We start from the raw sequence: 10,761 nt of genomic DNA on the forward strand, positions 1-10,761 counted from the left end.
CTCATCCCATCTGCATTTATGAAGCGTCTATTTTCCTGAGCCACTGCACTAGGCACTATACTGGAGATATGGAAAAGATCTAGAAGATAAGGAAAATATTATGTCTGTGTGTCCTTGGGAGAATGTGACTATGTCAAGATAAGAAATTATCTATTTATTTAAAGATTCATGAAGTCGAAGTAGGGCCTTAAATTACATGGTTCTGAAATATATTTGGTTTATGATATAGATATCAACTGAAATAGAAAAGAGTGAGCATTTTCCAAAGAGAAACTCTGAGCAGGACCAAAAGTGTAAGAAGAGTTTGTAGAGTTATGGAGAGGGTGAGCCAAGAGAGAAGATAGGACGGACGAGATGGCGTGGTGGCTGCAGATGCTTGCCGCCAAGCCTGATGACCTGAGTTCAGTCCCCAGAATCTACATGGGGAAAGGAGAGAACAGACTTCTTCTGCACATGCACAAACACAAATAAATAAATAAATCCATTTTTTTTAAAGAGAGGATGATGGCATGTAATTCAACTTCAATACTTGCAAAAAATAAGTAAAACCATTGCATGTATAGAATATTTTGTAGTCTGCCCTATTTTGCCTTGCTCTGTTTTCTGAGACGCTGTCCCCATGAACTGCATCACCCAGGCTCTTTGTCATTGTCCTCTAATTGGCTTAGGTCAATGAACACCATAGATCCGTATTCTTCCTGGGCCCCTGCCTTTTTTGGCTGGCTCTCTGAAAGGACTAGGTTTCACAGACTCGGGTAGCATTGCTTCTCACCTCTAAGCTACTCACAACCTTCTGAAGTTGCATGTTGTTGAATGCCTAGTATGCTCCCTTGTTTCTTTAGCCGGTTCGCATCTTGGTAAATTGTTGACTATCCTATAGTCCTCACTGAGAACTTGCAAACACTTTTTAATAAAGCCACAAGAACTCTTCCACAGATTCCATAATGTTCTTCACATGACAAAACAATAACACCCAAATTTTCTAACTGGCTTCCCAATAAGATGTTCCTGTGATGTTTAGGTTTTTATTTGAAGTTCTGGAAGATTTCACACAGACACATCAAAATCTTCTGGTGAAAATGATAACTCACTATGAAAATATCTTCGAAGGGGTGAGAAACCCCACACAGTATCCTGTGCATCCTTCTTTTCCCTTACGTGGTTGATGACGTACTTTTTAGGTCAGAAGAAAGGAAAACATTCAGTAAGTCTGGCTTTTCTTGGGCAATAATGAGTTTTGCACATCCAGGGACAGGATTGTATCAGACAATTTAGAGTGTGCAGGGATCGGCGTTTTATGTGGCGCAGAGAAAATCCAGCGAGGGAGAAGCTGTCTGCAGTCTGGGTGGACACTCCTTCGATCCAGGGTTGGTAGTGTGTGACTCACGCCCCCACCCCACGCTCTAGTAACAAACATACTACCAAGTGGGGAGCTATGAATGAGTTCATTTCCAGCAAGTGAGGTTTTTAATGAGATTCTCTGGCTTGTCACACACCAATGTAACATGATAAAACTGATAAAAATGTTGATTGTTGATCTTGCCTCTTAAGGCTAGTGATGTAAAACTCGGTCCCTGTTCTTAAAACAAGTCTAGCTTAACATACAAGATTTTAGTGGGACAAAAAAAAAAATCAGTCAATGTAAGCCTGTCTCTGGTGGCCCTGCTGAGGACTTTTGAATAAATCCAAGAGATTTCACATCAGAAATCCATTACCACTTGACCTGGTGTCATGGAAAACATGACAGTTTCGAATGCTTCACTTGGAAAACTTTGAACTTTGTTTAACTCACTGTTCCCAGGCTTAAAAATAGGGAATTGAGGTGGGGTAAAGGATGGGGAATTAACAGAGCCAACCTCTGTCCATAGGAGTTAGAAGGTCTACATGGAAAAACATTCATTTCCTCTCCAAGATCTGTTTGTGGGTTGTACTTTGACTACTGATAGGAAGGGGGGCACAGAAGGCAGAGGGATGACCAGGACTTAGCAGGGAGTGGTAGATAAGAAAGAAAGCAGGGAGAACCAGGCATTCCCCTCACTGCTTTCTCAACAGTCATCAAGTACAAGTTCTGGTAGCTGGAAGTCCCAGGGACAACTTTCCAACCCCTAGCCATCTTACGTATCGGAACTTAGCCTGGTGCTTGCAATATCAATTTTCAATAATTAATTTATTCCTTTCAGGTCATCTGAAATATATATGTGTGTGTATATATATACATATACATATATACATATATATATATATATATATATATATAGAGAGAGAGAGAGAGAGAGAGAGAGAGAGAGAGATTACTGTGCAATATAGAGACACTGCAGATCCAAATATGGAACAAGACCGAATTCGTATCCTATGTCACTTACATATTTTATTTTGCAATAAAATCTGTCATACAGACTGGCCTAGAAGTCAATATGCAGCCCATGCTCACCTGAAATTTACACCAAGTCCCCCTGCCTTGGTCACTGGAGTGCTGGGATTACAACCATGAGCTGCCACACCTGAGGCAGGAGTTTACTTTGAACTGGAGGAACAGAGTATAGAATAAAGTGCAAATCAATACACACCACAATATCTAGGGTCCAGACTACTAATGTCTGAGGGATCTCATCAATTCCTCATCACACAGGCAGAGCTTATGATTTTTCAAACGAGACTGTGTTCTTTGAGAAGGCACACTCAGAGCAGAAGGAGCATGCTTTGAACCATCTGTGTGGAGCTGAGCTCAAACCTACCCCACATCACACTCAGGAAGGAATCTGGTGGTTTTTTTGTTTGTTTGTTTGTTTGTTTGTTTTTTGCTTCCCTCTCTGCCTACCTACACTCCACAAGTTCTTAAAGATGCCTTCCCAAGCTTGCCCCATTCAAAGTCTAATGACTTTCTGCTTTTAGAATTCATTGAAGAATTAACCATGGACAATCTGTGATAGTAACCATCCCTGTTCGTTCAGATTATTTAAAAGTCTTCTCATTATGCTGATCCATTTTCCATTGTCCTAACAAAATACCAGAGGCTGGTTCGTTTGTGAAGAAAGGCAGTCTATTTGCCTCAGAGTTCCGGAGGTCCAAAACCATGGCACTGGTTTCTGCTTTAACATGGGAGAAATGCATGGCAGGCGGAGTCATAATGCTGCAAACACAGATGAAGATCATATGGCTTGACAGGAAGCCAGAGCCTGAGGATGAGTTACTCTTGCTCTGTTTGTAATCCACTCTAGTAGGAACTAACTGGAGCCTATAGAGACTGTATTTGTCCCACCCGAGAGAAGCGTCTTCAGGGGCCTCTTTCTCACTAGTATGCTCTATATTTTACAGGTTTAGGTCTCTGTACATCACCACACTGGGAACTAAATCCCAGGACATGAACCTATGGGGCTGAGGCAAACTCCATCTGACTGGTAGCAATCATGATCGAATGTTTTATCTTTGTCTTTATTATAAACTCCTCAGAGGTGAGACATTTTAAAGATTTTTGTCCTCTATGGTTCTCAGGGCATTCACATAGTATGTTCTACACTGCTAGCATTTACTATGGATCCTCTTGAGAAAGCAAGCCTGGGAGTTTATGGAAGCCATCTCAAGTTGAAGAGCGACTCTTGTTCTTAAACTCCCACTTACAGCATGTCTTCTTTCTGAGTGTATGATGTGCTGTAAGATACTTATTTGGGAGGAAGAGCAAAGTTGTCTGAAGCACTCCAGGGTAGCTGAGGCTACGGAAGCCTTGAAATAATTGTGGGAAGAATCAGTGGTTGTTTTATTACTATTTAAGTCGAATTTCTCTTTAAAACACAAGAAATAAAACGGATCTGAGTGCAGATTGTCCCTGGTATCTTTGCATTAGGCAAGTCTATCTTTTTATGAGAGGACTCACCCCACACCCTTGCTCACATAAAACATCGTTCTGTTTCAACATAGTGTTTCTTAAGCAAGAATGGCAGAGCTGGGCGAGGAGTAAGCGCACATGAAGTCAAGGAAAAAGAAATCGGGGCATAAGCAGGTTTATAGTGGGAATTACAATGACGAGAGACAGCTTCCACACCCCCACAGAGCTGACCTCCCACCCTTGACAGTCACCTGATCAATAAATGCATTTTCTCCCTCCTCTCTTGTTCTGATCCCCGGGCATCCAAAGACATTGTGCTAGGAGCAGCTTAGGACTTCTGGAGATCAGGCAGCTCGCTCGAATGGAGTGAAGGGACGTGATATCATACAGTGTCAGTGAAGTTCCTGTAACTGTGTGTCTGTTGTCCCAGAATAGAGCCATAATACAAAACCTTGGTTCAACTCCGGTGTGTGTATATATATCAACCCCAGGGTCCAACTTCTGTGTAAGTCTCAGAGGATGTCCCAGATATGGCTGATGTCTCTGAAGCCTGGAGATTAAACTTAACATTTTTAGACTCAGATCTTAGACAGAGAAAAATGTTCAAAGCATTTGGTATCAGGATGGTACACATAGGAAGATAAGGGAAACAGCAATGTAAAAAGTCAGGATACTACTTCTTTCAACTATTCGGTCAACAAACACCGATTGACACAAGACACTCTGCTGGGATTTATGAACAGAGGGAAGAAGGAGAATTCATTTTCAGAGCATCTGACATGTAAAATAATGGATTGTATAGTAATTTGTTGGCTAGGAGATGTGCTGGTTTGGTTTTGCATTAGCCTCACACAATGATAGCTATCTAGGAAGATGGAACCTCAGCTGAGAAACTGACTCCATCATACTGGTTGTAGATAAGACTGTAGGATGCAGGGGCATCATCTTAATGATTCATGTGGAATGATACACTCCGCCGTGGGTGCTGCCACTCCTGGCAGCTAGTGTTGGGTGGCATAAGACATCAGGCTGCTCACTCCATGGGGAACAAGGCAGAAAGCGGCACTCCTCCATGGTCTCTGCTTCAGTTCCTGCCTCCAGGATCACACCCGCTTGACTTCCTACCTTGGCTTCCCTCAGGGGTGAACTGTGTAAGCCAAAATTATCTTTTTCCTCTTCCAGTTGCTTTAAATCATGATTTCTATCCCAGCAATAGGAATATTATCCCAGCTGGCAGTATATTAGTTTGCTGGGTCTGCTATAATGAAGTACCATAGCCTACCCGACTTAGACAACAGAAATTCAGAGTTTTGAAGGTTGGATGCCCCATATGAAGTCTCCACGAGCCAGCGGTTTGGTGTCTCTTAAGACTTCTGTTTACAAGTTACAAAGGACACTTTCCCATCGTGTCCTCACATAGCAGTTCCCTTGTGAAAGAGCATCTCGGGGCAGGTCATTAGCTTCTTGAGGTCAGGACACCAGCTTGGCTCTGGTGAAAGGATTTGAATGTCAAGCTTCGCTGTTGGTGATCCTATAAACGTGTATCTTGTAAAGTGTGTGCGGTTCAAAGACCTCTGTCCAAGGCACAGTCCAGCGCCTTCCTCTGCATAGCATTTCTTGTTTTACAGGAAGGAAGTGTCCTTCTTGACCGAAAGGTTTTGACTTTGGGCATTTTGGTGGCATCCGGACTTATTACTGCACATACAGAGTTACAGTCAGCAGCCGAGAGTTGGGGCAAGCAGAGCTCCTTCCCTTGTATGTGTTTAGCATTTTCATGATGAGTCACACAGAAGCGAAAGCCTTCCTCTCCCAGCTGAGAAACAGTGATAAACAGCTAAAGGCTTGGACTCAGGCAGGGTAATCAGACTTTCGGGAATATAAGGAAATTATGAATTGAACTGAAAAGTTATGCTCCTCCGAGAAAACTGCAGGTGGGTAAAACAGTACGAGTTCAGTTTTGAGGATGAAAAGAGAGAAATTCCACTTCCGAGGCACTGAAAAATGCAAGCAGTATGTGACTCAAAGATGTCCACCATATGGATTTGAACGGATCGGCTTTCAGAGAACAGTGACATCAGAGAATAATTCTGAACTTCTGAAGCCCCATGAGCCCAGGAAGTGGGAGAGGGTCTAAACGCCCTGAAATTAATTTTCCTGCTTTTATTGTGTTAGCCAGTGTTTTCATTTTAGTATTGATACCCAGAAGCAGTTTCTCAAAGGACCCACTTAAAAAGATCACATCAAATACCCAAATGACACTATTCATTTACATGAATGACTAGAACATGAATTTCAGAAATTGCTGAATCGTGTCAAGCTGGAATGACCAGACTCAGCTTCGTAGAGACTGAGTCAACTGTAGGATTTACTCAAACTGTTACAGCTGGGAAATGAATGTTTAAATACGCTTCTGAGAGAAACGATGCTAAAGTCTGAGATTAAAGACAAATAAATGTTTACTCTTCATGGAAGTTGTGCTACTGAACTTCTTTGAGATTTTAATTCCTTGAGTTTGAATTCAGTTACTTTATTTATACTTAATTCTTTGGCATGATGCTGCCACATGCATAGTTCAGTTAATCTAGTTACGTATGCGGGAGTTTATGCATTACACAGGCCGTTCATCTACACTGATAAGAGACTTCAAGCATAAAGACAGAAAAACCCTTACCCCGGGCAAAAAAAGCAGAGAGGCGCTAGCTGAGACTCCAGCGCCATCCATCCCATCGCCTTCGTCATGTCTGCCATCTTTGGGGAAGATCATCGTCTCTAGATTCTGTCATTTAATCTAGATGGTTTGCCTGAATTCTCCTCCCAGCTCCTAACCAAGATTCTCATTGAGCATCGATGGGAAAGGGCCGTGAGCACTGATGAGCTCTGTAACTCACCCAGAGTCTAAGCCCAATGCAGATCCACTCTGTTTGATCTTATGTTGTTTTCCGATTGTTCACAATCCTCCTTCCATCGACTAAATATAGAGGAAAAGGCAAGTTGGTAAACATTGTGGATTTGCACACCACACTGTAGAATGAAGACAGTCCTCACTGTTTCTCTGTCACATATACAGATGTGGTGAGTTTCTGCTTAGCTAAAGTACTATATGAAGAAACTATTTGATTTAGGCGGTAAATTTAGACACTGTCCATCTCGAGTTGTATAAATTATACTTGGCGTCATGTTGATATAAAGAGAGTGATCTCACGTTACCATAAAATGTATAGAAGTGGTACCAAGGTAAATGCTGTAAGTTTTAAATTTGAAGCAACTCCTAAGATGCCAGTTAGCAATGGTTACATGCTGGGTTTTTTGCATATGTTGGAAAGAAAAATCCAGCTGAGCAAAGAAAGGCATAAATGGGATTCGCCGAGAGCATCCTGGAAGGAAGCATGTGTCACTACAGACAGTAAAGCAAAGCATTTCAAGAAACCTGAGCTACCCTTAGGTATATTCCTAAGGAGCTAGCTTCCCTGACTTTTCCCCAGGGCTTTAAGAGAAAACAGCACAACTATTTCCCTTCCCATTTTTTCCATAACTCTAGTTTTGAGTCGAACTGGAGTTCAAAGCCACCATACTACCACTGTGGTTGCGTGGATTTTGCGAGTAGAAAATGCTCCTGCCTCTAGGCTCTGTCTTCAAATTGTGCCATCATTTACTGACATTTCGGTAGATTTTTTTTTTAATGTGAAAATTTTATAAAAGGGAATGTAAGCTTCATTCATCAGATGGTGTGCTTTCTTACAGTGCAGCGTTTTAAACAGATGACATTCTTACAGTGCAGTGTTTTCAGTGGACAGCGTACTTACAGTGCAGAGTTTTCAGTGGACAGCGTTCTTACAGTGCAGCGTTTTCAGTGGACAGCGTTCTTACAGTGATGTGTTTTCAGTACACAACATTCTTACAGTGATGTGTTTTTAATGGACAGTGTTTTACAGTGCAGCGTTTTCAGTGCACAGTGTTCTTACAGTGCAGCGTTTTCAGTGGACAGCGTTCTTACAGTGCTGCGTTTTCAGTGGACAGCGTTCTTACAGTGCTGCGTTTTCAGTGGACAGCGTTCTTACAGTGCAGTGTTTTCAGTGGACAGCATTCTTACAGTGCAGCGTTTCCCACAAGTGTCTGTTTTCAACAATCATGTCTATATTCATGACTGTACCTCCCACCATTTTCTATGGAATGCTTGATGTAGTGGTATCATCATGCCAATAGACTTTCTTACCGTGAGAAGGTAAAACAACCAGAATTACCATGGCAGAGCAGGAAACTGTTTTTAAGGCGGCTTAGCATATCATAAAGGAAGGGAAACAGTCGGTACAAGAGCTTACTGTTACTTTTAGTAACACAGTCATGAAAGGAAGGACCAGGTCAAGAGCATTCAAAAAGAGGCTGCCTTCAGAGACATAAGTGTGCCAATAAGTCTGGTGTGCGTCGTGGCAACTCTCAGTTCCAGCAGGCCTGGAAGGCTGCTGTGGTTGTTTTCAAACACAATGATTCAGGGCAATTCTTGAATTCCCTTCTCATGATGATCTAGCAAGTTTGTCTCTTTTAGAAAGGAGTTTGGTTGTGTTAGCCTAACGAAGCTTTTGTTTCACGTGTGTGGATATGAATGGCTCCATTTGGTACAGGGTGGAGATAAGGGAGTCTTAGAGGGATTTTCTGAATTTGAAGCACTGGGTCATGAGAAGCTAATGCTGCCAAGAGGGACCTTGCATCCTGAGAGGCTGGTGCATGGTCCCCCTCCCAGAATGCTGTCCCCATCATTCTATGTAAATCTCACCAGGAGGAGCCATCCTGAGAGAGGCTGCGAGGGAAACAGACGCTTGCGTGCTGTCTTCTCTTTCCTCTCCAGAGTTGGTCCCCTCGTGTTTAGAGAAAGAGACTCTCAAAGCCAGGAAGCCAGTCAGACGTCCAAACCGTGTAGTGACGTGGAGGCCTCTGTGAACCGGAAACAGACATGTACTGCATCCCGTCCAACTCAATCGGTTCCAAACACCGACCTCTAGTGCTTCTGGGGCCTGGCTGTTGGCCCAAACTGTACCCTGTGTAGAGGCAGGCAATGCACAGGTCATAGAGGTCACGCGTACTTTTTTTGTTTTGACTGTTTAAAGAGAGAGTTGGGTGTATAATCTTGGCACTTTTACAAGAGGCTAGTAGAGGAGAGGAAAGGAAAAAGTAAGACTGTTTTCAATTCATCAAACTGCTGCTGATTTAGAAATAATAAACATAAGTCTGTTTCCTTGATTATTTTATAAATAGCAAATATTTGGGTGAGGAATCTGATAAGTGCGCAGACTATAGGAACTGTTTATCAAAATGATGCGTCAGTTAAAAAAAAAAAAACAAACAACAGCACCCCCCACCCCAGCCCTTGAATATGTCTGTGAGATTCCTCCGTCTGGTTCCCAAGCCCCTTAGTCATCACTCCCCTTGTCCTTTGAACTGAATCAAAGCAACACAGGGCCTCTGAGGGGAAAGATTGGTTCCATTTTGCAAAAAGCAATAAGGTAGTGCCCTTCCCAGCAGTTAATAGCCAGGAATGTTGTAAAATACTGTGTGGTTTTCAAATACCAAGGCGGAAGTTTTCTGGTTCACAGTCTCCCTAGTCATCAGGACTGGCCTCTGGCTTTCTCGGGAGTTGCAAACTGTTTCCATGTTAGGCAGAGGCTCTGTGTCCAAAGTGGGCTGCTGCCTGGAACATCGCTGGCCCAACCATTCGCAAAGACCCTGGGCTGATGCTGGCATGGGTTCTGGGATTTCAACAGTGCCAAGTTACTGTAAGAACCTTCTAACTCAAGCCACTGACCCAAACATACAGCAAATTGCATCTAAATGAGCAACACAGGCCCTGAGGAGAATAGCAGGGAAAAGATAAACTGTGGTCACTCCATTCTTCCGATATTTAAAAATTAAAATGGAAATGTTTTGTTCACTTGGATTTTGGGGAACTTTAGGATGGAAACATTTTTCTGAAACTTTTGCAAGTGGCATATTGATTTTTTAAAATATTAGACAAACAAAAGGATATAAGAAAGTGGGTTTTTTTTTAATGGTATTTCTTTGTTCAACAAACAATTTTTGAGCATCGGTTGTGGCCAAGGTAGCGATGGGTTCTGAGGAGAGAGTGGTGAATGAGAAAGATATGGCTCCTGACTAGAAGGTGCTGGCCTGTCTTCATGGTTCTTGAGGTGAAGAAGCACCTCACTGTGGGAGAGGAAAATGCCAAGGAACCATCCACCTTCTACCCCTCTAACCCCCGCCAGGGAGTTCTACTAGTCTCCAGTTTCCTGTGATGTGTTTTCAACCTAGAACCTCAGGAGGTGAAGTCAGCAAAGCCCTCAGTTCCACTACACTCTGTCTGGTAGTTTGGGATGGCCGAGTCCTCCCAGTCCAGCTCAGACCAGTTTGTTTCCATGCCAGATCAGGAGGTAAATGAGCCGTTCTTGCCTTCTTAAGCACAAAGCCTGCTGCTCTTTGTGCCCATGGCAGGGCACACTGCTCTTGGAGACAGTATTATAATGTTGACCTATCAGCTCTCTTTGAGTGAATGTCTTCATGAACTTCCAAGTTGCTTATAATCCAAAATCAAGGAAATAGTTGTGGGGCTGAAGAGATGGCTCGGCATAAGAGTTGCACTGCTCTTGCTGAGGGACCACGTTTAGTTCCAAGCAACCATGACGGGTGTCACACAACTGCATGTGACTCCAGCTCAAGGGGATGAAACGCTGCCAGCCCCTAGAGTCACCTGAACTGATGTGTACGTATCCTCATAGCCCCCACAATCTAGAAGATAATAAATCTTCAAAAAAAGAGAGAAAATATTTCCTTTTGTAGTTTTATTTGCAGCCAGGGTTTCTGCAGCTCAGGCTGGCCTTGAACTCACAGCAATCCCCCTGCTTCAGCCTCCCAAATACTACAGTTGTAGGCATAAGCCACCACACCTAATT

The sequence above is a fragment of the Microtus oregoni genome, unplaced genomic scaffold (genome assembly GCF_018167655.1).
Source record: "Microtus oregoni isolate MIOR12 unplaced genomic scaffold, Mior012 000006F_ref0000085, whole genome shotgun sequence".
Classification (NCBI taxonomy): Eukaryota; Metazoa; Chordata; class Mammalia; order Rodentia; family Cricetidae; genus Microtus; species Microtus oregoni.